Genomic DNA, 25,775 nt, shown 5'->3' on the forward strand with positions numbered 1-25,775 from the left:
GTTTCTGATTCCAGCTGTGCTGTAGAACATTTTTTCTGAATAGAAAAATAATGAACATAAACCTCCATCACTCTGTATTAATTAGTAAAGTACATTAAGAGAACCCCAGCTTGTAGTTCTCACTTCCTGTGTTGGGACATAGTTGAATGTCTATTAAATGTCAAATAATTCCCATAAAGTACTGTTTTTGAACAGAGATTATAATCTGGGAGTAGTGCAAACCACCCAGATTTTTTACCATGACTGTCAGGAGAATGGGCAAGCTGGAATGTGTGTGTGTGTGTGTGTGTGTGTGTGTGTGTGTGTGTGGGACGAGCATTGAATTATCGTTTTCATTGGTGCAGCTGCAGGATGGGCGTTAGAGGGGGTTTAAAATTTTAAAACCTCTTTATTATGGAAAATTTTCAAACATATGCAAAAGTCAAAAACTGATACAACAGATCCCTATGTGTCCATCATCCAACTTCAAGAACAAGAATTATCCACATTTTGCTATTTAAAAAAAAATCCCCCCCACCCCATTTCTCACTTTCTCTCTCTCCTTTTTCTGGAATATTGTAAATTAAGCATTTTAAATGCTTCAGGATGTATCTTTAACTAACAAGGCCTTAGTTTTGCTGTCGTTTTTAATTTTTAAATGTTTTTAAAAATAATTTTTAGTTTTGACATAATTTGAAGCTTACAGAAGACTTTCAAGAACAGTATAAGGATCTCCTGTAACCCTTAATTCTTTAACCAAGTATCACTTATTGTATACATTTTGACTTTGGCTTTATCATTTTCTTTCTCTTTCAAATACTTCATATAATTTTTTTCCTGAACTATTTGAGAATGAGCTGATGACACTGTCCCCCTTTGCTACTGAATACTTCAATTTGTATGTTCTAAGAACAAGGACACTTTCTTACATAACTGAATGTCTTACATAACAGAATAATTACTAAAATCAGGAAATGTAACATAGATGCAATACTGTTATCTAATCCACAGTCCATATTAAAATTTCATCAGTTGCCACAATAACATCCTTTTTATAATTTTTTTTTTCTGGCCTAGCATCTAATCCAGGATCATACATTACATCTTACTTGGCATCTCTCTTTAGTTTCCTTAAGTCTAGAACAAATAGTTCGTTGGTCTTTCCTGATGTTGACATTTTTGAAGAGTACAGAATAGGTATTTTGTGGAATGCCCCTCAGTTGAGGTTTGTCTGATGTTTCCTTATGACTGGATTCAGGTTATGCATTTTTGGCAGGAGCACCACAGAAGACATGAGGTGTCCTCTGTCCATGGTATCAATAGGCATGTGATGTCTGTGCCAACATAGGTGATGGAACTTTGTTCCTTTGATTAAGGTGTTGCTCGCCAAGTGGGAGATAGTTTGAGATTCTTATGTAATATCCTGTTCCTTATACCTTTATTCACTGGTTTTCAGATCCATTGATGACCTTCTAACTCCATCATTTAATATATTAGTTGGCCTTCTATTAGAAGGAAGAACTTTTTCTCCTCCCTCCTATCTTTATTCATTTACTTATTTCTATCAGTATGGACTTATGGACTCGTATTTTATTTAATGGGTTTTGCTTCATCACTGCGTTATTTCTTTTGATGTTCAAATTTCTCAGCTGTGGCCCCCAGGAGCCCTTCCCACTTCCTCCTGTGTCTTTCCCATGTGTCCTACAGGAGGCTTAACATGGTACCTCCCATGGTGGAGTGGAGGCTGATCTTGGCATTCCCGTTCACTTGCACAGTATCCAGTAAGGAACAATAGACTTTCTATCCAAATCCTCCTGGGTTCCAGCACATCCCTGGAGAGAGTCTGTGTGGTCAGTTGAGGAGCATGGAGGAGACTGAAACGCACTCGGTTAGGGGAAAAGCCTGCTGAGAGCCTTTTATTTTGGGTCCCTGATGGTGGCCTTTGCAGAAATGCTCCCCGCTAGAAAGTTAAGCAATGGGTTTCCTAATTTCTGGCTTCTGTCTAAAACAGGTTTCTTGAGCCAGTTAATTGAACATAAATTACAATTGACCTTGGAGGGATTAACTTGCATTTTGGGGTCACTCAGCTGTATAGCTATTTGGGTGCTTTCTGACTCCTGAGCTTTTATATACTTTTCAGCTAAGTTAGAGATGAAAATGTACCACTCAGGGACATTACAGAAGTTGTTGACCTTCCCTGGTCAGTTTGAGGTCAAGGAATTAATGTAGAGAATTACCAGAAGATCCATAAATACACATATTTCTTACATGAGAGGTTTCATTAAAAAAAATAATGTTCATCTTACTTAACTGTTTCAGAACCATGTATAACATTTGAATGACAGTCATATAAAGGACATTTTAGGTGGGGGCACGGTAAAAATAACATTTAAGTTAAAATTTAAAAAACTACTAACAGTAGGTTTCCTAAAATTCCATGGCGACTAAACCTTTTTGACATTAAAAATAAATTGGATGATAAACCCCCATATTCAGAAGGAGACTTAACTTATGTCAAAAGTTGAGAACATTCTCTTGAGGGAAGTTCAGAGAGTACTGAAAGTAGTCATTGTAGCCTGAGTCCTAAATTTTGCTCGGCCTCTCAGTGTATCAAGAGGTTGAATTAGAAATTGGTATGCCAGCTTCTTTTCTGGTGAATGAGTAGAAAGAACATGACCTTCGGAAACACAGACCTGGGAGCAAATAATGCCGCTGTCATTGATTTGTTCTCTCTCTTGGGCAAAGGCTTTTGTGATTTCAAGTGCCGGTTTCCTCCTCTGCAAAGAAAGGTTCATAACTTGTAGGATCAGTGGAAGGAATAAAAGCGATAGAAAACTTCAGTGTAAAGTATAGTTCCTGGCAGAGAGGAAGCTCCCAATGACTATGACTTCTTCCCACTCTCCCAACAGTGTAACAGTCACCAACATTCATTCATTGTGTACCATGTGCCAGACTTTGACCTCAGTGCTTGACACGCACTACCTGTGAGAGAGGAATTACTTTTCCCAATTTACAGGTGAGAAAACTGAACCCTAGTGAAGTGATGGACTTTTGACCAAATGTTGGTGCTGGGATTTCAAGTTTGATGCTGGACTCCAAGATCTTAATCATTATGCTCCCCTTCTCGTAACAATGACTCTTACCACATGTACTTTTCATAAATGAGGAGTCTGTGTAATATCGTTAAATAGATACAGTAGCGAGCCCTAATTTGTGGTAAGGGAGAATTAAAAACCTGGGCTAGAAACAGAAAGGGAGCACAGGAGAAAAGACAGGGAAAAGTTGAGACATGTACTCAGTAGATGTGTTTTATGGAATTCCCACTTTAACATTGTAAGTGACCATACGAGGCAAATCTATTCCCTTATTTTGGAAGCAAAAAAAAAAAAAAAACAAAAAACAAAAAACAAAAAACCAGGATCAGAGGGGTTAAGGAGCAAGGCAGACTTCCCATTCCACCCAAGTCTGTGTGATGTCAAAGCCCCGAGTCCTGTTGTTCTGTGCTGTTTCCTGTGATTGTTAACATAGATGCCAATGAAATCTCTGGCACTGCCACACCCCAGTGTTCACCCCTGTAATGTCTCCAGTGAGCTGAAAGAATTGGGAACAGATGTGCATACTTATTATTCTAGCTGGAAATTGGTTTGTACCAGACCCCAGTGAAGTCCAGCCTCTAAGGCTTTTAGCATTGTACCCATTGCTACCCGTATTTCACAGTTTGGCATCAGGGGTAGCTTTCAATGGCAAGCCTCTTCCTCCTTTTGAGGGAAAAAAATGTGTTCTTGGAATAGTCCTTGAAAAATATTTCACCCCTGGTTGTTTAAGCAGAGGCTGCTTCTTGTCTATTCCAATATCTATTTTCCTCTACCTGAAGAGAACTTAAAATTTAGTCAGGTCTCTTACAACCCAGAGTTAAAGATAGTTCCCAGCCTCTCTTGCAGCTAAGTGTTGTCATGTGACTGAGCTCTGGCCAAAGAGCAGAGGTGCTCTGTGGAATTCTGGGAAAGCTGCTTAAAAGGAGTTGAGTCAGCTTGGAGGAACCTTTATCCTTCTGTTATGCCTACTTTGTTAGTGCAACAACTGAGAAGTAATAGCTCAAGTTCCAACAGCTGTCTTGAATCATGAGTTGACCTTTAGGATGGAAACCACCTCAAGGATTGTAGGGCAGAAAGATAGGAGACTGATGACAACTTGGAGTCACTTTACCAGTGACTGGGCTGCCTGTCTTTATTTTTACATGAGAAGGACATAAACTTCCTCATGCCCTCTCTCCCTTCCTCTCCTCTCCTCTCCTCTCCTCTCCTCTCCTCTCCTCTCCTCTCCTCTCCTCTCTTCCCCTCCCCTCCCCTCCCCTGTCCTCCCCTTCCTTCCCCTCTCCTCCCTTCTCCTCCTCTCTCCTTTTCCTTCTTTCTTTGCTTCCTTCCTCCTTTCTATTCCTTCCTTCCATACTTCCTTCCTTCCTTCCTACCTTCCTTCCTTCCCTCCTTCCCTCCCTCCCTCCCTCCCTCTGTCCTCTCTCCCTCCTTTTTCCCTTCCCTTCCCTTCCCTTCCCTTCCCTTCCCTTCCCTTCCTTCCTTCCCTTCCTTCCCTTCCTTCCCTTCCCTTCCTGTTTGTCATTGTTATTTTGGGATTTTCTATTATATGCAACAAGGTAATTCTAATTACAGTTTCCAAAAATATGCTTAGCTTCTTTTGGGCACATTTTGATGTCCTGGGAAAGCCTGCAAAATTCTGAGCCTACTGGCTCAGCATTTAGTTGAATATGCTTACCTTACAATTTATTAAGGTATCATGGAAATATGCACAGCTGAATATTTTGGGCCTTTATATCCTTTAACATCTTTTTGAGTCAAAGCACTTTTAGCAGTGAAAACACATTAACATCTATTCACAACCCCACCCCCTCTTCTTACTGTTGAATTCAGAGAAGGATGCATTTGGAAGAAATTAGGGTCTTTGTCCTCTGAAGCTACTCCTTCAAGTCCACCAGACACTGTGCACTTTTCAGGGTCATGCTATGAACAGATTTGGAAGGGCTATGATGTTTTTGTGATAAAAATTATTGCATCAGACAAAACTCAAACTTTACTCCAGGCGGGATTTCCCCCTCCCCATTTTATATTGACATCAAGCAAAACACTGACACAAGATAGTCCTGTCCTCCTGACATACTGAACTTCGGGCACAAATGGAAAGTACGTTAGGAAGACATAGTTCTGTGCTTAAGTACCAGAGTTGGTGGCAATGAGTTTCCCACTTAAGTGTGATTCATTTAAAGAGAGCCAAATATCATGGTTTCCTGGTAATTATATTTCTACTTATTTTTACCTTAGCAAAAGATATTGTTTTTGGTGAAAATATTTTATATATCTCTTTTGTTGACTCTTTTGAGTTAAACATAAGTAGACGAAAATAAGTCCCAAACTTCACTCCCAAAGCCTTCTAGAGACAAATATGGAGAGAATATTTAGAGATCCTAGCAAAAGGAAGTGGAAATTTGAGCAATCAACTGAAGAATTCAGGCAAAAATGGTTGAGTATATTAATTCTGTTCTTAAATCTTGATTGTCTGGCACTATCATAAATTAGATCGAACCGAATTTTCTAGACAAAAGCCATGAGGCTTCCTTTCACTTTGTCTGTGGAAACATGGTCTGTAAGTACCAACTAATCACTTCTGGTTACCATTGTTGAAAATACACCATTTGCATGGCATTGCATTAGCTTTGGAGTTAAAAATGTATACTCCACTGAGTTAAATGAGGACTGTTAATGTACTCATAAGATCATACAGTTTTGAGTATTTTCAAGGAATTTAGATATGATCAACTTCACTCCTTCCTCCCCTCCCCCACCGCCTCCCAAAGCCCCATATTAAAGGTGAGGAAACTGAGACACAGAGCTTTTTCAAAGTCTCACAGCTTGTACATAAATTCCACTAATAAAGGCATCATGTTTCACACTTTCTGTTAATTTTCTAAAATGATATAGTGGAGTAAAAGAAGCTTTGGCCCATCAGTTTGAATTTGGTCCTAATTATGTTTGGCATCATGATTTTCTTCCATAAAATACCCAACAAGAAGATTGTAACATCAAAACCTCCCAAGAGTAAGTCCACATCCCCTTATTGAAAGTTACTGTTATTACTTACATACCTGTAAGAGACATGGGCTCAAGTGAAAGACTTACCCTATTTTAAGTGATAGCACACTAAGCCATGTAGGAGAAGAGAAATAGCAAACTGCATATTGATTCTAAAGCAAATCAAGTTAAGTACCTTCTATGGACATATAGTCAGATAATAAAACTCAGGAAAATAATGTATGCTCTTCTTTATTTTCAACAGAACGAGGGGATCTCCTTTAAACTTTGTACACAGTATGGAAATAAGGTTTCTGAAGTAATCATCACAACATGTTTTCATGAGTGTTTATTAAGAAGCCCCAAACCTTTGTTAGTAATAAATCGGGTGACATATCTATAGGCTTAAATCTTTTATTGGGTACTGATTAACTTAACTGCTCCGCCTGACAAACCTTCATAATAAATAAGCCAACCAGTGAGCACTTTGCAATCAAACCAACTTTGTTTAAAGGACTATCACTAAAACATGATTTACGTGGTAATGAATTTTGCAATCAGCATGTGGTGGTGTACAAGTTTCAACATGAATCTAAAATGTAGAAATCTGAAGACATTGAAGTTATTAAAAATCACACCACTATGCGACTACTTTTAATTAAAAAGAAATATATCACGTTCATATTTAGCAGCGGCATGATGGCATATGAGGAGGATAATTCAGGGTTACTCTTTAAACAGTTCATCACAAAACATGGCTGTGGTTGCTTTAAAGGTTAAGGATTCTTTTTTTAAGATCAAGTTACTTGCCATGATTGAATCAAGAAAAAAAATCAAAATAAGAAACTGTTTTATATATACATGTAAACCATGTAAATATCAAGGAGATTGATGACGGTATGTCAGTAAGAAAAGTTAATTGTAGATTTTTTTTCATTTTGACCAAATTTTTCTTAGAAAGCCTATATAAATCACTGGCTTTTCTGTCTCTATTTCAATTAATTAAATTGTTGACAGCGAAATTGTAACAAAGTAGGTTTGGTCTCAAAAATGATTCCCAGATCTTTTTCTATAAAACTTAAAAAAAAATCTTGAAGAACTTAAGTTTTAAACATCTGTCTGGACAGATGTCAAAATGCAGAGTCTTATACCATTATGCTGTGTAAGTATCTGACACTGTGTTATTCCTCTTCAGTTAAATATTCATAGTGAGATTTTATGATCTTTTTAAAAGAAAACTTGCCGAGAGAACCACCTCATCTTGTGCACCTTAATAAGCCCTTTAAATGAAGGAACTCCAGAGCAAACAATGACAAATAACTTACCGTGCTAGTTTTTACATCTTATTTCAGTCACCTGGGATTTTTCTATGGAGATTTTACAAATCACTCAGAGTATGTAATGGGTTGTGATTCTATTAAAAATTATATTACTAATTTTGGATATTTCCCTAGAAAGAGAATTTTAGTGAAAGTCTTATATATAAATAGTGAAGAGGATTACATCTGGTAAAAATTATGGTACTGCTGAATCCTACTTGTTGTGGAGTATGTGTTATAGCACAATAAGCCATATCTTTCAAGAAATGAAAGGTGAAAACTATCATGATATTATAAAGGCAACAGTAACTTAGTCAGTAGGACTTCATCGAAAGGAATGTTTAGACCCAGACACTGAGATGCTGAGATGGTGTTTCATTTTGTGTTCTCCTTTGCCTCAAATCCACTAGATTAGATACAATTCATTTACTCGATGAATATTTTCTCATTAGGATTATAATTGCCTGGAAAAAAAAGTTTTTAATGGTTTTAAAGTGATTAAGAAAGCAAAACTTCTCTTTTCTCCTTAGAATTTACTAACCCCTCTGCACTAAGTACATTACACAGACAACCACCATTTCCTCCTATTGCCAGGAAGAATTCTTCAACAGAATAGTAAATTCTGTGTCAGAGAGACTAACAATAGCGTGAGCATCTCGCTGTTTACTTAATGAGAAGTGAATGGGAGTGTGAAGGTGCAAAGATGGATTCCGGGTTAGAGGATGGCCAGATGAGACTGCTTTTTTTAGCATATGGAAAAAGCACTGGAAACGTCAGATTTGAAATAGAGCATTCTCCTTCCCTCCCTTCCTTCCCCTCCCTTCCTTCCCCTCCCTTTCTTGCTCCACTCCCCTTCCTTCCCACCCTCCCTCCTTTCCTTCCTTCCTTCCTTCCTTCCTTCCTTCCTTCCTTCCTTCCTTCCCTCCCTCCCTCCCTCCCTCCCACTTTCCCTCCCTCCCTCCCACTTTTCCTTCCTTCCTTCCTTCCTTCCTTCCTTCCTTCCTTCCTTCCTTCCTTTCTTCCTTCCTTCCAGAATCCTCTCTATTTGCCTTAAAAATGCTGAGATGTATTAATTTGCTCTTGAAACTGTCAGATTTAGTGTCGATAAATCTTAAGTGGTTTAGCTTTGGAAAACATCAGCTTATGTTTTAATTTCCTTTGTAGCAAATGCTTAGTGATACCCTGGTCTCCAGGTCATGCTGCGTAGTCTATCTCCTATCGATATCACCAGCATTGTTTTCATCATTAAATGAAACTGAATGAAGTTGGTGATGAGTTGTCAAGAAATCTCCAGGATGACGACACGTCAGTGCCCTGTTTCTTCTAAATCCTTTGTACCTACTCATAAAGATCAAATGAGATTATGTCTATGAGCCGATTGTAAACTGTGACGCACAGACATAAGCAGATGATGCCAGTGATGATTATGATGCTGCCTGGCAATGTTATTCATTTTTAGACTAGAAATCTGGTCACAGCCTTACATTTTCTGATTATTTCACAGTCTCGAATACATAGTTTGTACCGATATAAACTAGATTGAGCCGTTCCCTGGGATTCTACAGCATTCTCTTGTGATTCTCCTTCCACTATTATCTGGAATTATTTAGCTAGCCCAAGAAAAAATGATGTTTTTCAACCTTCTGAGTTTTCCAATCCATACTTCCTGGATTCATTAGAAAATTGCCCCAACACCTCTTTTTTCTTTTCTAGTATGTAGCATTTGCAGAAAGAAAACACTAATTTGATGCAGAAAGCTGCTTAAAATTAGTCAAAATAAACCCTTGTTCCAATCTTGTCTGGACTAAGTAATTCTCCCTGATCAAAATGGGAGTGGGTCTGGGAAGGAGGGAAGAGAGGAAGTTTGCAGATGGACTTTCTCTCCCTGTCTCATTGCAACCAGGTAAAACGGAGTTCGAAAGGCCCAAATTCTCAGCAGATTTGCACAGCACAGTAATAGCCTTTATGCTTGGAAATTTATGGGCCATGGACAGTTTATAAGAAACGATGTAGTTCATCAGAGAGCCAGACTGATGGAGCACATGGGAGCATTCTGCACAGGAAGTTGGGTTTTGGAATAATACTTACTTTGATAGAGTTGTTTTGTTAGCTAAGTAAAACAGTAGGGAAGCCAATGGCCACTTAGGCTTCAAACATAAATATATATTTATAAGTCACCCAGCTGCCTAATTGAGAGCCGTTGTGTTTTCACTGAGTACGTCTTCACCAGAAAGCAGTAACAACAACAATGTCATCAGCCAAACCCCAGTGTAGGTATAGATTCATTGAATCAGTCTTTGAGAGTTTGGAGATAATTAGATGCTGTCTAAATGCTTCTGTCTTAAAGAAGATGGTTAGAATGATGCTTGCGGGTGGGGTGTTCTTTGTATTTAGGGTGCAGAGAGAGAAGTTAAAGCCGCACGCTACACTCCGGGTAGTAGAGGGCGATTATCAGAGGCTTGAAATTGCGGTTCTGTGGACTCCTGATGGGGAGAGATGTAGAGCTCTGAGGAGCAAGGGTTGGGCGTACAATTGTCTGGTGCTTTCAGGTTTCACAGAAGAAGGTTAAGCAGGAGGTGGCTTGTTAAATTTGAGCAGAGAACTGGAAAATAAGATTTCACACTCTTGAGATTGGGAAAGCTGGCGAGTTTGGAGTTTGTCTGGGAGATTTGAAAAAGGTCGGGTGTGCTATAGTGTTTCTCAAATTGTATTTCAGTGCCTATGAGCGAAAAAAAAAGCAGGTGTTATGAAAAAAGCAAAGGGTCCATATACACATGCGGTCAAGTCAAGCGTCCTAGGTAAATGGGCATTTTAAAACTCAAATAATTATTTGGCGTGTGGAAATAAAATGTACAGCCTCTTCTGCTTGGCTGGACCTCCTAGAATTCTGGCTGCTCTAAAGACGTTTTGCTACCGTGTCCTGCACACATGTACCCCCTTTCTGTCCTCTGACCCTTTTCTCCTCTTTGTGGCCAAGGCTAATGATTTCTCCCTTTTGCTTTGAGACCCTGAACTAGAATTGGATTCACAGTGGCAGCATGGGAGTCCAAGACTCAGGTTCTAGTCCAAGGACTGCTTCTCTGTGTGATCTTACGGTGGGACAGTTGTCTCTCTTCCAGGAGGAGTAGGAGGTCGGTTCCCCAAAGGTCTCCCCTACTTCAGACATTATATTATCTCAGATTAGGCCTTGTTATTCCAATTCTCCTCTCCAATTCTGGACCAGGTGTAGCCCTCCTTATCAATTGCTTTTTATAAAAATTATTCATTAGTGCTTTTTGACCAGTTCTTTACATCTAATTCTCTTTTTGAATTGTTTCTCTATTTTGTACTTCTAGTTTTATTTGTATTCTCTTTGCTTTTTGATTCCCTCCTTAAAAAAAACACTTTCTTAAAGTTTATTCATCCGTTTTGAGAGAGAGGGAGAGAGGGCGTGTGCACACAAGCGGGGAAGGGGCAGAGAGAGGAGAGAGAGAGAGAGAGAGAGAGAGAGAGACAGAGAGAGAGAGAGAATCCCAAGCAGGCTCTGCCCTGTTAGTGAAGAGCCTGATGTGGGACTCCATCCCAGGAACCGCGAGATCATGACCTGAACCGAAATCAAGAGTCAGCCGCTTAACTGAGCCACCCAGGCGCCCCTGGCTCCCTCTTTTGAGACAAATTTTATCTTTATGTTATTATATAATAGGTAGTATAATGTTCTTTCTCTTCAAGTGTTTATTTTCCCCTGTTTCTCAATGTTTGATCTTTTCTTGTGTAACATAACACTAAACACATTTAGGCACTTTATAAATATTGCTTGACTGATTGGTTTAATAAGATTCCCCATGTTTCAGACCCTCCACCTCTTTCTTTTGACTTTGGACCCTGGGTTGTCTCCTGTGTTTTTGGAACATTCTTCGCCTACTATAATACGAGCACCGGGTCAAGCAAGCGGCACCTGTGCAATTTCTAGTCTTAAATCCTCTATTCTTAAGGGGGCAACTTAAAGGATGACTCAGTGTCATTTCCCCCACTCCCATCCAAAAGGAACAGGAAATATAAAGGACATTCAGTATATTGGATAACAGTCAAACTTCTAATAGTTTGGTTGTGCTGGGAAAATTAAGCCTTTTAGTGTCAGAAGCTCCCAAACCCTTTCTTTCGGTTCCAACTTGCAGGAATATAAAATGGGAGATTTCTCTACCAAGAATTACAAATGTTCTATAATAATTGCTCACTGGAGAGATCAAGATAAGAATACTTAAAAGTATAACTTCACATTAGATCCACATTTCCTTGTACCATAGAACACTAAAAGAATTTAATAGCTTGGAGAAAATGTTACTCATTGCCTATTATCTTGCTACTAATATATATTTCTGTGAAGATGTGATAAATTCTGCACTATGTTAAACACATTTTAACATATACTTAAATGGACTATTTATTTTTTTTAAATCCAAGAAGGCAAATAACTGGTCTTCATTAATTAACTTTTCTAAAAAATGGAACTCACAATAGAGTAAAATAGAAAGAAATTGCTTCTCTCCTAACTAGCACTATTGCATTTATTCAAAGATTCTCTAAGAGGCTTCATGTGTCTTTCAGTCCACCATACTTTGGTTCTCAGTTCTGTCATTTTATTTTTTTATTTTATTTTATTTTTTTAATTTTTTTCAACGTTTATTTATTTTTGGGACAGAGAGAGACAGAGCATGAACGGGGGAGGGGCAGAGAGAGAGGGAGACACAGAATCGGAAACAGGCTCCAGGCTCTGAGCCATCAGCCCAGAGCCTGACGCGGGGCTCGAACTCACGGACGGCGAGATCGTGACCTGGCTGAAGTCGGATGCTTAACCGACTGCGCCACCCAGGCGCCCCTCAGTTCTGTCATTTTAAATTTACCTCAAGGAGACATTAGATTTTGCTTTGAAAAGCCAAAGAATTGGTTGTTACTAGAGGCTAATGCCCTTGCCTTATGAGACCTCATAAGCAGCAATCCGAATTTTCTGATAAATTAGAGGTTTGCAATTTATTAATAAAGGTTCATTATGGAATTTCCATGAAGTATTTTCTATAACATTAGCATTTGACTTGCATATAACCTTAGGAACACTTATGCTTGTTGGAAATGCCATGAGGACATTATGACACCTGCAACATTAGTTTTTTGTGATTTACTGAATACTCAATGATATGAGGTTAAGTCCTCCTCAAAACAAATAGAATATTATAACCCAAAAAGGTACAGACATTATAAAACTTGTGAATGATGAAGAGTGATGAATGGAATTGCTTAAACAACCCAACTATATAGCATTACTCTTTTAGAGATACAGAATCAAAGAAAAGGAACTGGTTGAATTTTCCCTAAAGTTTGCTGATATATGTCAGTAGATGTCAATGTTATAAAGTGTAAAATAGGATATTCCCCTCCCCAAATCAGCAAACTATTGTCTAATTTTAAACAGTTTGATGCCTACGACTTATGCATTTGTTCATGAGGAGCTATTACTTTAGAACAATGAGCCTCAAATGCTGTGAAGTACTTTTTAGAGAGAGGAGGCAGAATGATGGTTACTTTTGCTGTAGGTAGAAGGAGATTATGTTGTTCTTCAACCATTTTGTGAGGAAGGTCTACACTGTGGCTCTTTCCCTTCTAGTCAAGTTTGAAAGTACGATGACATTATAAGGCTTTATCACAAATAAATGTATTGTCTTGGGGCGCCTGGGTGGCTCAGTTGGTTAAGCACATGACTCTTGATTTCGGCTCAGGTCATGATCCCACGGTTTGTGGGTTCAAGCCCCGTGTCAGACTCTGTGCATTGTGGAGCCTGCTTTGGATTCTCTCTCTCCCTCTCTCTCTACCCATTCCCTGCTTGCTCTCTCTCTGAAAATACATAAATAAACCCTTAAAAAAATAAATGTATTGTCTTAATGTAGTAGTTTGTTTAGTTTATCCTTGATATCTACAAACACTCATTACCTTGTGGTGTTTTTTGTTTGTTTGTTTACATTTATTTAGTTTTTGAGAGACAGAGAGAGGCAGGGCACAAGCAGGGGAGGGACAGAGAGGGAATGAGACATAGAATCCGAAGCAGGCTCCAGGCTCTGAGCTGAAGTGGGGCTTGAACTCGCAAACCAGGGCTTGAACTCACAAACTGTGAGATCATGACCTGAGCTGAAGTCAAACGCTTAACTGACTGGACCACCCAGGTGCCCCTACCTTGTGGTGTTTTAAAGATAACTTAACAGCCTTTGTTAATGCGTATTCCAAAAAAAGCAGTATTAACACTAACCCTGGATAAATCTGGAAGTCTTGAAAAGTGCTTGTCCACCAAAAGGGGATTAGAAAGTGTCCACTGGTCCAAGGAAGTGCACATGATCTTGTCATGTGCTGGGGATCCATTGGAAAAAATACGGAAGAGTCACCTGATGGAAATCAAAACACCATGACCAGGAGAGGGGTCTGAAAGCTTCCTGTTCACATGGTGTGGAGACTTCAAGTCAATAAATTATCCAAAAATAAGTCACAAAAGAGGCAATACTCTAAGGATCCTAGCAGAAGCAAATGAAAGTTGCTCTGTTAATATACTTCCTTCCTGCCAGACTCCTTAGTAAAGGAACTCCTATAAAGGGTGACCTCACATACAAAGATAATAGCCTCTCTGGAGAAGAATCAACAGTTGTAACAAATAGGAGATTAACAGCTTTGTCAGTGGAAATTACAGAATAATCTAAATGAGTCAATATATTTGATCTGCTAATTGACTATAGATAAAAGAAATCAAAATCACGAAGACACGTTAGGAAATCATGAAAGGAAAAGAGCCACATTTGTAAAAAAGCCAAATAGAAGTTGTAGAAATGAAAAACAAAACATTGAAATTTAGAAAAATCCGATGACATTATAAAGCCATTTTCATTTAGATGTTCAATAAATAGAATAGTAGGACAGAATAGAGAACCCAGAAATATGCCTGACCCTGGATGGAAATTTGCTATTTGACAGAGGAAGCATTACAGATGAGAGGGAAAAGGATAGAGTACTTAGCAAATGCCATTATGTCAAATGATAACCATGTAGAAGAAAGAAAATTGGGTCTCTGCTTACTAAGCCCCAAATCAAATTTATCTAGATTAAGGACCCAGAAGGGAAAAAAAAAAAAAAAAAGATTTAACCTTTCAGGGAAGATTACAGGTAAATATTTTGTCAGGATCTAGAAAAATTTCTTAAAGTAGTTACAAAATAAAACCATTAAGGATACAACATCTGGATTCCTACATGTAAAGGAATTAAGTTGGATCTGTACCTCACACCATAACACAAAAATTAACTAAGAAATGAACCATGGGTCTAAATAGAAGAGCTAAAACTATAAAAGTCTTAGAAGAAAATATACGTACAAATTTTATTTTATTTTATTTTTTTAAATATTTTTTTTTCAACGTTTATTTATTTTTGGGACAGAGAGAGACAGAGCATGAACGGGGGAGGGGCAGAGAGAGAGGGAGACACAGAATTGGAAACAGGCTCCAGGCTCTGAGCCATCAGCCCAGAGCCCGACGCGGGGCTCGAACTCACGGACCGCGAGATCGTGACCTGGCTAAGGTCGGACGCCTAACCGACTGCGCCACCCAGGCGCCCCCAAATTTTATTTTAAACTCACCTTGGAGTTGGCAATGATTTCTTAGATACGACATCAAAAGCACAAGTAACAAAAGAAACATAAATTGAACTTCCCCCAAATTAAAAACGTCTGTGTTTTTTTTATCAAAAGCACTATCACTATCAAGAAAGTGAAAAGAAAAATTTACAGAATGGGAGAAAATATTTGCAAACGTGTATCTAATAAAGTACTAGTATCCAGGATATATAATGAACTCTTAACAACTAAATAATAAAATGACGGCTAACTCAATTTTTAAAATGGGCAAAGTATTTGAATAGACGTCCCCCTCCCAAACATATGCAAATGGCCAATAAGCACATGAAAAAAAATACTCAACATCATTGGCCATCAGGGAAATGCAAATCAGAGCCACAATAAGATACCATACCATTCCACACCCAGTAGCATGGCTACAATAAAAAAAAGATGGACATTTGTAGTGTTGGTGAGTATGAGGAAAAATTGGAACCCTCATACCTGGCTGGTAGAAATTCAAAATGGTACAGCCACTTTGGAAAACACTCTGGCAGCTCCTGAAAACAGACTTTCCGGAAGACCTGGGCACATGCCCAGGATAATTGAAAACGTATGTCCACTGAAAACTTTCCTTGAATGTTCATTGTTGCATTATTCATAAGTGCAAATAAGCTGAATTTCCATCAATTTAATGAATGGAAAAACAAAATGTGGTATATCTATGCAACTGAATATTATTCATCCATAAAAATAAATGTAGTACTGATACATGCTACAACATGCATGAACCTTGAAACCAATAATCTCAGGGAAAGAAGCCCAGTCACAAAATGCCACATATTGTATGGTTCCACTTATATATGAAACATCCAGAATAGGTAAATCCAAAGAGACAGGATAGATTAGTGGTTGCCAAGGGCTGGAGGGTAGACCAATGGGGAGTGATTGCTGATGGCTATGGGATTTCTTTTGAGGTGATGAAAATTTCCTGGAATTATTTTTTTTCATGGAATGAAAATAGTGGTGGTGGTTGCATAACTGAATTTACTAAAAACCACTGAATTCTATACTTCAGAGGGATGAATTTTATGGTATGTGAAATGTATCATGATTAAAAAAAGAAGAAAAAATTAAGGAAAAAATTAATTTTATGTTAAAATTTAAAGCAATGCCATATAAGAGCGTAGATAACTAAGAATCATTATTCTAAACATGTAAATAGCTTCTACAAATAAATAAGGCCAAATAAAATTTTCACCAAGTAATATGCATAAGCCAGGAACAAGAAATTCACAGAAGAGGAAAACCAAATAACCAATTAACACATAATAATCACTGATACAAAATTAACAATAAACAATAATGAGGGACTTTTCCATGTGTATTCAAGCATGTGCTAATAGAAGAAGCTGGAAAAATATGTATGTTTAACAAAGAAAGAACTGGTAAATAAATTATAGTATATTTGTACAGTGGAAGACAGTAGAATTATGAAAATGAATAAAGGAGACACATATGTGAGTAAACTTCAAATTTATACTATTGAGTTTAAGGAGCAGTTCTTAAAAAGATATGGACAAAATTATAACATTTATGTGAAATTTAAACATACATTAGGAAAGGGGCAGCTCGTGGCTCAGTCAGTTAAGCGTCCTACTGTTGATTTTGGCTTAGGTCATAATCTCAGGGGTTTTGAGATTGAGCACCGAGTCAGGCTCTGAGCTGACATCATGGACCCTGCTTGAGATTCTCTCTCTGTCCCTCATTCTCTCTCTCTCTCTCAATAAGTAAATAAACACACATTAAAAAATAAAATAAAAATATATTAATATGTAACTTGTTATACAGCATGTTTTTTTTGCTGTACTTATGTACTTATCTACTAAAAGTAGAAAAATCTAGATAAGGGGGATACACAGCGTCTTCAGGATATTGGCTAAACCAGGGGAGGAAGGGAAGTGAATGGATTAGAAAGGAGGAAAAAGGGAAAACTTCCAGTTCATCTCTTGCATTTTATTTCTTTCAAAAAAGTCAGAAGAAAATATGGCATAATAAAAATAATTGTTCAATATTGTTAATTGTTAAATATGGTATCTTAAATATTATTCTCTGTATTTTATTATCAGCATGACAGTTAAAAATAGTGTCATGTTTAGGGGTGCCTGGGTGGCTCAGTCGGTTAAGCGTCCGACTTCAGGTCATGATCTCACAGTCCGTGGGTTCGAGCCCCACATCGGGCTCTGTGCTGACAGCTCAGAGCCTGGAGCCTGCTTCGGATTCTGTGTGTCCCTCTTTCTCTGCCCCTCCCTTGCTCATGTTCTCTCTCTGTCTCAAAAATAAATAAAAACATTAAAAAATTAAAAAAAAATAGTGTCATGTTTATATTTATAGAATAATGCTGATGTAATAAGTTTATCACAGACCTACCCGTTGTTTGCATTTTGATGTTGTTAACTTGCCTGTTTGCATCCTTTGCATAATTTCTATCAGTGCGTGCCTAATATTGGTTGAAAATCGTGTTTGGCTGTGAATAACAGAAACCTGGAAACAGCAACTTAACCAAATTGAAGGTTTTATTTTTTTCCTCATGGAATGAAAAGTCCAAAAGTTGGAAATCTGAAACGGGTACAGAGGCTGCATGATGCCAGGGGAAAAATGGGCTCCTTGTGTCTTTCCACCAGCCATCCTTAGCATGTTCTTGTCACCCTTGACATCACAGGGTAGCTGCTTTGCTTCCAGGATCAAGTCGGTGCTCTGTAGGAAGAAGTGGAAGAAGGACAAAATATACGTACCAACATGTCCTCCCATAAGCCCCACCTTCTTGCCCCATACATTCATGTATTTTAAGAAGTCCTCTTTAAAGTCTCAACCAAAATTGTCTTCTTTTCTCTCAGTGGCCAGAACTAGGTCAGATGATGACCTGTATTAAGGAATTCAGCTGGATTTGTCTAACCCTTCCTCCAAACTGGGGTTCTCTAGACAGGAATTAGAGAATAGATATTGAGAAGGAGCTGGTAAGCCTTCACAGCTGACAAACAGTGATGATAATGATGGTGATAATTACAACAGTTGTCATTTATTGAGCATGTGCTATATGCCAGGTGTGTGAGCTCTGTACATTTCATCTTGTTTAATCTTCACTGCAATCCTAAGAATTAAGCAGGCTGTTAACACCCATTCAAAGATGAGGAAATTGAGACCCATGAAGGTGGAGTAACATGATGAAGGTCATGTGGTGGTGGAACGAGAACTTGAGTCCAGGTCTGGCTGGTTTCTGGGTTGCCTGGAGCTGTCCGGGTTTTAGCAGTGAAAGTCCCGTGTCCCAGGACCCTCGTCAGTCCTGGAACAGTGGGGTTACCCACTGAAGCTCGAGCAGTATCAGGGTAGGAGTTCAATTAAAGTTTGTTGAATGGCTAATTTAATAAATATTGTTTATCCTTTCTCATAAATGTTAAAGACTTGCAATATACCAAGAACATAACCCTTTGTATTACATGTTTTTCTTTTGCCTTGTAGTTTGTAGGACTCTTTTTGGTATACAGTATTTTAAAGTTTTATGTGTCAACCTATCTATTTTCCTTAATGGTTTCTTCCTTTGCTTTTCTGTTTAGCTATTCTTCCCCACTCTACCAACAAAAAAGTTGCATTCGCTTCTGGTTCTCTGAGAGTTTACTTTGTAATTCAAAGTAAAATGGGGATGTGCAGGAATGGGAAAGACTTTCATGCACGTGTTCCATTTCCCAGGTTTGGGTGAGTGTTTTAGAACTTTAAGCTTAAATGTTTGAAATGTTCATCTCAGGAACTGATTTAAAATCCATAACTTAAAGGAATGAAAACTCTTTCCAATGCATTCCCAATGTGCAGTGCACATGTATCTGATCTGCAGTCGGCAATCATGTCAAAATGTGTCAGCTCATTTCATATTCTTTTTAACTATCCTTTGATTAAGGGAGCGCTGTATCAACTTATGTAAGCCTGCAGTCAAATATACCTTCAAATTATTAGCACCTGGTGAGAAATGTCCTTCCCATTCTAAACACCAGTTCATCATGTCTTATTTGTAATTCACTTGATGATTTTGATATATCATTATAAATACTATATGTGACTCTTTATACTGAAGCTTTGTTCTTGTAAAAATGGCAGAAAATATGAGTTGCATACTGTGTCCCTGATACAGATGTGTGGATCTAGACCAAACAGGTGTGGTGCTAGGCTGAGATGATAAATCACCAGCCCCAAATGTCTTTATGTTGGGAAACATGGTATCATTAATGTTTATCTTGCACTATCGGGTCTCATTTAGTGTTTTAGCCAATGGGGTGGGACAATACTTGTGAATTCAACGCTATTGACAAATAATTATTAGAAGTTATTTTATTATAAAACAAAATGAATGCTCTAGTCCAGACATTAGCAAACATTTGTAAAGAGACAGATGGTACATATTTTAGGTTTTGCTGGCCCTAAGATCTCTGTTGCAACTACTCAACTTTGCCTTTGTGAAGCCATAGACATAAACAAGTGGGCATGGCTGTGTTCCAAACAAGTTTTATTTGCAAAAGCAGTTGGTCTGTATGATTCCTCCCGCGGGCTATAGATTCCCAACTCCTGTAGAGTCAAAGAATTCATTCCTTCGCAACTGAGTTTTATTTGAAAGGTGGGAATCAGTTGCTATTCTGGAAAATATTAGTATTTAAAAAATATTAAGTCTTCCTATCAGTGGTACTTGAAGACTTCAACTTCAGTGTCTTAATATCAAACTGGAAAGCCTTTTGAAAATTTTTTGAAGAGGAGAAAAATCGTGATGTAAACAAGAAATTGTTTGTTACATTGGTTATAGCAATCTCGAACACAAAATTAGTGTCTCAGAACTTCTTTGATTTAAATGGCCTATAATTTTCTTCTTAAACAAGTCTATCTTCTGCCAGAAAACTGGACACAGCTCTTAATTCCAGTGGGGTCCAGGACGGAGGCAGGGAAGCATATGGGTACCATACATTTGTTTTTGTCTCTATGTAATCACAAAAATTAAATACTTTGGAGTTCTATGTAACAAATTTGGATGGACTACTTTAATGCACAGAGTTTCTATATCATAAAGCCAGCAAATGTATGATTTTTCCTTAGTATCATTGCTTCATGCTTTAGTAAATCAGGATGATTGACAGCAACTTTTGCTTCTGTTTTCATGGATTCTTTCATGGTACAGACTGTAATCTGTGTGTATCAGTGTCTGATTGGATGTCATTAATCATATTTCAGAGCTAAATACAATTATATAACTATATATATAATTCTTTGTATAACTACATACAACTCTATCTCTCTTTCTCTATATATGTATGTGTGTATATATATATGCGTATATATATACATATATACACATATATATGTGTATATTTACATGTGTGTGTATATATACATATACATACATACATACACACACATACATATATATGTATATATATACACACACATTTAAATTAGTCTCTTATGGACTCCCAAATATTGACGAATATTTATTTATTTCTGCAAAATTTTAATGTTATCAGTGCTTAAAGGAAGTTTCATGCTTTGAAAAACTTCCCAGCCTGTGATAGGGCTTTTGTGGCTGTTGTTCTTGTATTTTGTTTGTTTTTATACTTTTGGCAAGTTCTCTGTTATTCTTCAGTGTTTGGCTTATTTTTGGAGATATTCCCAAAGCAACTGGAGATGATATATAAAATAAGTAAAGTGGATGTTCAAGTTGGGGGGTTATATTTTTGTTCAAAAATATGGTATAATATTAAAGAAACAGGACTGATTATTTTGTTCTGTCTTATAATGTAGCTTTAAAGGATTTTCAATCCTAAGTGGTGGAAACATCATTGAAATACATACTGCCTCCTTAAATAAATTTTTGAAGGACAACTTGCATTTGGGCATAGAAACTAAGATCTGTTTTAAAAGTCTCATTACTCTATATTGTACTTTATAAAAATAGCCCTCTTATTCCCTCTTAAAAAGATAATTTAGACAAATATAAGAAACCGTCAGAGCATTTGTAATTTGTATCTCCTTCAAGAAATCTATGGATGCTTTGCTGCTAACTTCCCTTGCTTGCCTGACATGATGAGTTTTCATGATGGGAGTTTTCCTCTTGTGTAACTATAGTCTGTATTGTCCTTTGTGGGTGCTATTCTGGTGGGGGGGGGACCAGTGAGGGAGCAGGAAAAGTATTTCTTTATTTTTCTCATCACCTAGTCAAGTGTTGTAAGAGAGCAAGCTGGGGCCCATGGTGAGGAGGGGGGTGAAGTGATAGAGGCATAGTCCAGAGAGAGGGCAGTTCAAAGGGAAAATACATGGGATGATTTTTATTTCAAATAGATTTAACTTGAGGACAAAGTCTCTGACCACTAGAAACAGAAGCAACATATGTATTTTGGCACATATGTATTTTAAGAGAGAGAAAGAGGATCCCCTTTGGTATGATCCTCTTTCTCTCTCTTAAAATACATATGTGCCATCTTCATCCCTCATAAACACAAAATATTATTGTTCATTTTCTAATTGCAAAATAAATACATACTTAATGAAGAGAATTTTTAAAACAAAGAAGCAAAATGATAAAAATTACCCATCATTGGCCAAGAGACACATGACAAGATGCTCAATGTTGCTAATCATTAGGGAAATGCAAATCAACCCCACAATGAGATATCACCTCACATCTGTCAGAGTGGCTAGTATCAAAAAGACAAGAATTAACAAGTGACAGTGAGGATGTATAGAAAAGGGAACTGTCATACACTATTGGTAGGAATGTAAATTGGTACAACGTGAGAAACAGTATGGAGGTTCTTCAAAAAATTAAAAATAGAAATGTCATATTTCCACTATTAGGCATTTAACCAAAGAAAATAAAAATACTAATTCGAAAAGATAGATGCACCCCAATGTTTATTACAGAATTATTTACAATTGATAAGGAAGCAACCCAAGTGTCCATCAATAGATGAATGGATAAAGAAGATACCCACGTATGCGCGTGCACACACACACACACACACACACACACACACGCAGCAGAATATTACTCAGCCATAAAAAAGAATGAGATCTTGCCATTTGTGACAACATGGATGGACCTAAAGTGTATTATGCTAAGTAAAATAAGTCAGAAAGAGAAAGACAAATACTGTATGATTTCACTTATATGTATCTAAAAAACAAAACAAATGAACAGACAAAAAACAAACAAAAAAAAACCCTCCAGACTCTTAAATACAAAGAACAAACTGGTGGCTGCCAGAGGGGAGGTGGGTGGGTAAAATAGGTGAAGGGGATGAAGAGGTACAAACTTCCAGATTTAAATAAGTCACAGAAAGGAAGAGTACAGCATAAGGAATATAGTCAGTATATTATAATAACATTATATCGACAGATGGTGACTACTCATTTTGGTGAGCATTGAGTAATGTATACAATGGTCAAATTCATTTTGTATACCTGAAATTATTATAACATGGTATGAAAATGATACTACAATAATAAATTTTAAAAAACTACAATGAGATGTCACCTCACATCAATCAGAATGGCTAGTATCAAAAAGACAGGAGGTAACAAGTATTGGTGAGATGGTGGGTTAAGAGGGAACATTAAAACATTTTGGTAGGAATGTAAATTGGTGTCGCCACTGTACAAAAATTACTTATCATTGATCACACAGAAGCATTAATGGTAAAACTTGAATGTATGTGTTCTACCAATTATCACCTTTCCCTTCTTCCTTCCCCCCCTTCTCTTTTTCCCTTTTTTTTTGTTTATTTCTACTAATACCTTGTTTTTATAAAAAGGAGGATCTATCACATTAAATAAGATGTTTCATAAATTGCCATGTTGTATAGCTATATATCTATCTCAGACTACATCTTTGTCATTTTTCTCAACATAATTTAAAAAATAATTTTAAATTAAAAAAATTGTTTTGAAGTTTATTTATTTTGAAAGAGAGACTGTGCAGGTGGGGGAGGGGCAGAGAGAGAGGGAGAGAGAGAATCCTAAACAGGTTCCTCACTATCAGAGCAGAGCCCAATGCAGGGCTCAAACAAATAGAACAGTGAGATCATGACCTGAGCTGAAAGCAAGAGTTGGTCACTTAACTGACTTAGCCACCTGGGTGACCCCCAAAATAATTTCAAACAGATCTATTTTTTAGTTATAAAGCAATACATTTTTATTGCAAAATAGTTTAGAAACTATACAAAAACAAGGGTAAAAATCATCTTCAATACTACTGCCAAAATTGCTGACATTTGTTCTGAAGGGTGCTTGAAAGAAGGTATTTGTGCTAAGATACATTTGGGAAATTTTGGATTAAATGCATTTAAAACAGGGTTTCTTTTGCTGTGGGACTTCTGAAAGCCTTTAATGTGCTGAAGTGTATTATGGTGCTCACAAAAGGAAGATGAAGTGTAGAATTTCTCCAACTTATTTGACCCAAGGATGCTTTATTCCAAAAGATTTTTTCCTTTGGAACATACTTTGGTAAACAACATTCTACACACACACACACAAACACACACACACACACACACACACACACACACACACACACACACAGAGGCATACTCACAGTCTTGGTTTATTTACTTATTTCTAGGTGATTATTTTAATAATTAGATAATACACTAAATATATCATGGATACCTATTTACACCAATAAATGAGGATCTACATCATCATTTTTAGTGCTGTAAAGTATACCATTGGTTTTACCCTAATGCTTTTAAATGGCCCCTTATTGAGGACGTTTAGTATGTTCTATTTTTTTTTTTTTTTGCACTTGTAAGTTATGCTTGTACATCTTTTTCTGTAAGCTTGCCCAATGATTTCCTTAGGATAAACTCCTAAAAAAGAGCTACCACAGGCCTTTTAATTTATCTATATTTCAAGATTAGCTTCTTTGCTCAGGAATAGAAGTTTTCATTAAAACTGGTTAGGATGAGGATTTAGTTCACGTATGTCTACTCCTGGAGTATAAACTAATAGCAGCAGAGTAGGCTGTCAGAAATATAGTTTGCAAAATACTTGAAATTATTCATAAGATTAATATGCATATATAAAAGAGAGTTATCAAGAACTACTCAGTATCGGAAACTGGCAGCTTCCCTCATTAAAAAATAAGGTAGAAAGGCAAATTCAAAATATGTTAGTTCTCTAACCCCCTTGTAGAAAATCAAAAAGCTTAGGAGGAACAATACCTTCTGAGTTTTAAATGAGAAGGAAACACAATTTAAATTCAAGTTAAGATGTAGAAATAGATCCCTACTGTTCCTATAAGTGATTTGCCTCTTCTCAGGAATTAAAGCCTGAAATACTCTATTTAGCATTTTATTAGAATTATGACTCTACATAAGATATTTCACTGGACTTTACATAACCTGGGATCTCATCCCACTTAAAATGAAAAGTAAAAAAGCACATCTGTTTGATATGATTTTCTCTAGAATTGGAGTCTGCGTTGAAGCTTTTGAACAGTTATACACAGGACCGAGCAAAGGCTATTGTTTGCTTATATGGTAGATTGAGATCAAGAATGTTAATGTTATCTCCAAGAACACTTTTTAATTTATATCAAAATTGTATAAACAGGGTCACCAGGGCTAAATGGGATGTCAATGACCTATGAAGATCAGAAAGTAAACAAAAGTTCTTAAAATAAGCATGTAACCTGAACACCTCAAGGGGTGTTGTATATTGAAAGGCAATTGTTTACAAAAAGAAAGGGAAAATTACTTAGTGCTAATTCTGTTTGTGACAAGCGCCTTCTTCCTCAGTCCATCAGCAGGACGGTGGTGGGTTGGGGTTCACTCTGCCTATTTGGAGGGGCTGTGAGGAAAACCAACACGATCGTCCTTTTAGGATCATTACGGCACTCAGAAGCTTACCCATTTCCTTTATGGGGCTGCCTAGCTTCAGGCTAAGTTCTTTCTTCAGGCTAGGTGTTATTGGGGTAGGGGGTAGCCAGGGGATCTGAGTAAGATGAAAGGAGTAAAATATGGCTGGCAGGAAAGAGATGGGTAGATTCACTAAGGTACACGTTCAAGGGTTTCTTTGAAGCCAAATCTCCATCTTCAAAAGGAATTCCAGCCAGATGGGGAACAAATGGGAACATGTCTTTGGGTGGGTAACCCACAGAGTTTGGGTTGAAGGGTGAGGAGTGCTGAGGCCGGAAAAATTTTATGAGAAAAAGACAATGAATTAAGAAAAAGAAAGCATATTTTCATCATGGGTTGATAGACACAAACAATTTCGGATCTGAAACTGAGACAAATTAAAAACTCACCAGAATAAATAGTTTCCCTCAAGAAACAAAAGATATATTAGCCCTCCAAACCGGCAAGGACATGATTCAAGGGGCAATATAGTCTAGCAATTATCATGTACATAATTCTGAGGTCACCTTGCCTAGAATTGGATCCAGGATCTCCTGGTTACACTATGTGACCCAAGGGAAGTAACTTGACCTCTCTGTGCCTGACTTTCTTCATCATTAAAATGGGAGTAATAATAGTATTTACCTGCCAGGTTACTTGTGAAGATTAAGTAAGTTAATTGTTCAGAAGAGTGCTTGACATGTAGTAAGCACTCAGTAAATGTAAACAATTAATTTCAACATTTGAAGATGCACTAAGATGGATACTCTGCTAAAAGATAACTATTCTGCTGCTGCCATTCTTCCTGAGAGCTTAATTTATTTGGTTCTTAATGACTTTTTCGTCTCTG

The 25,775-nt window shown here is 37.4% G+C and overlaps 1 long non-coding RNA gene across 2 annotated transcripts in view; it reads left to right on the forward strand.

Annotated features, from left to right (window-relative positions):
• LOC123580877 overlaps nucleotides 1–25,775 on the forward strand; it is a 92,744-nt gene that overhangs the window by 18,693 nt on the left and 48,276 nt on the right. The gene's annotated exons all lie outside the window — the stretch shown is intronic.

Source organism: Leopardus geoffroyi, chromosome A3 (assembly GCF_018350155.1).
Source record: "Leopardus geoffroyi isolate Oge1 chromosome A3, O.geoffroyi_Oge1_pat1.0, whole genome shotgun sequence".
Lineage (NCBI taxonomy): Eukaryota > Metazoa > Chordata > Mammalia > Carnivora > Felidae > Leopardus > Leopardus geoffroyi.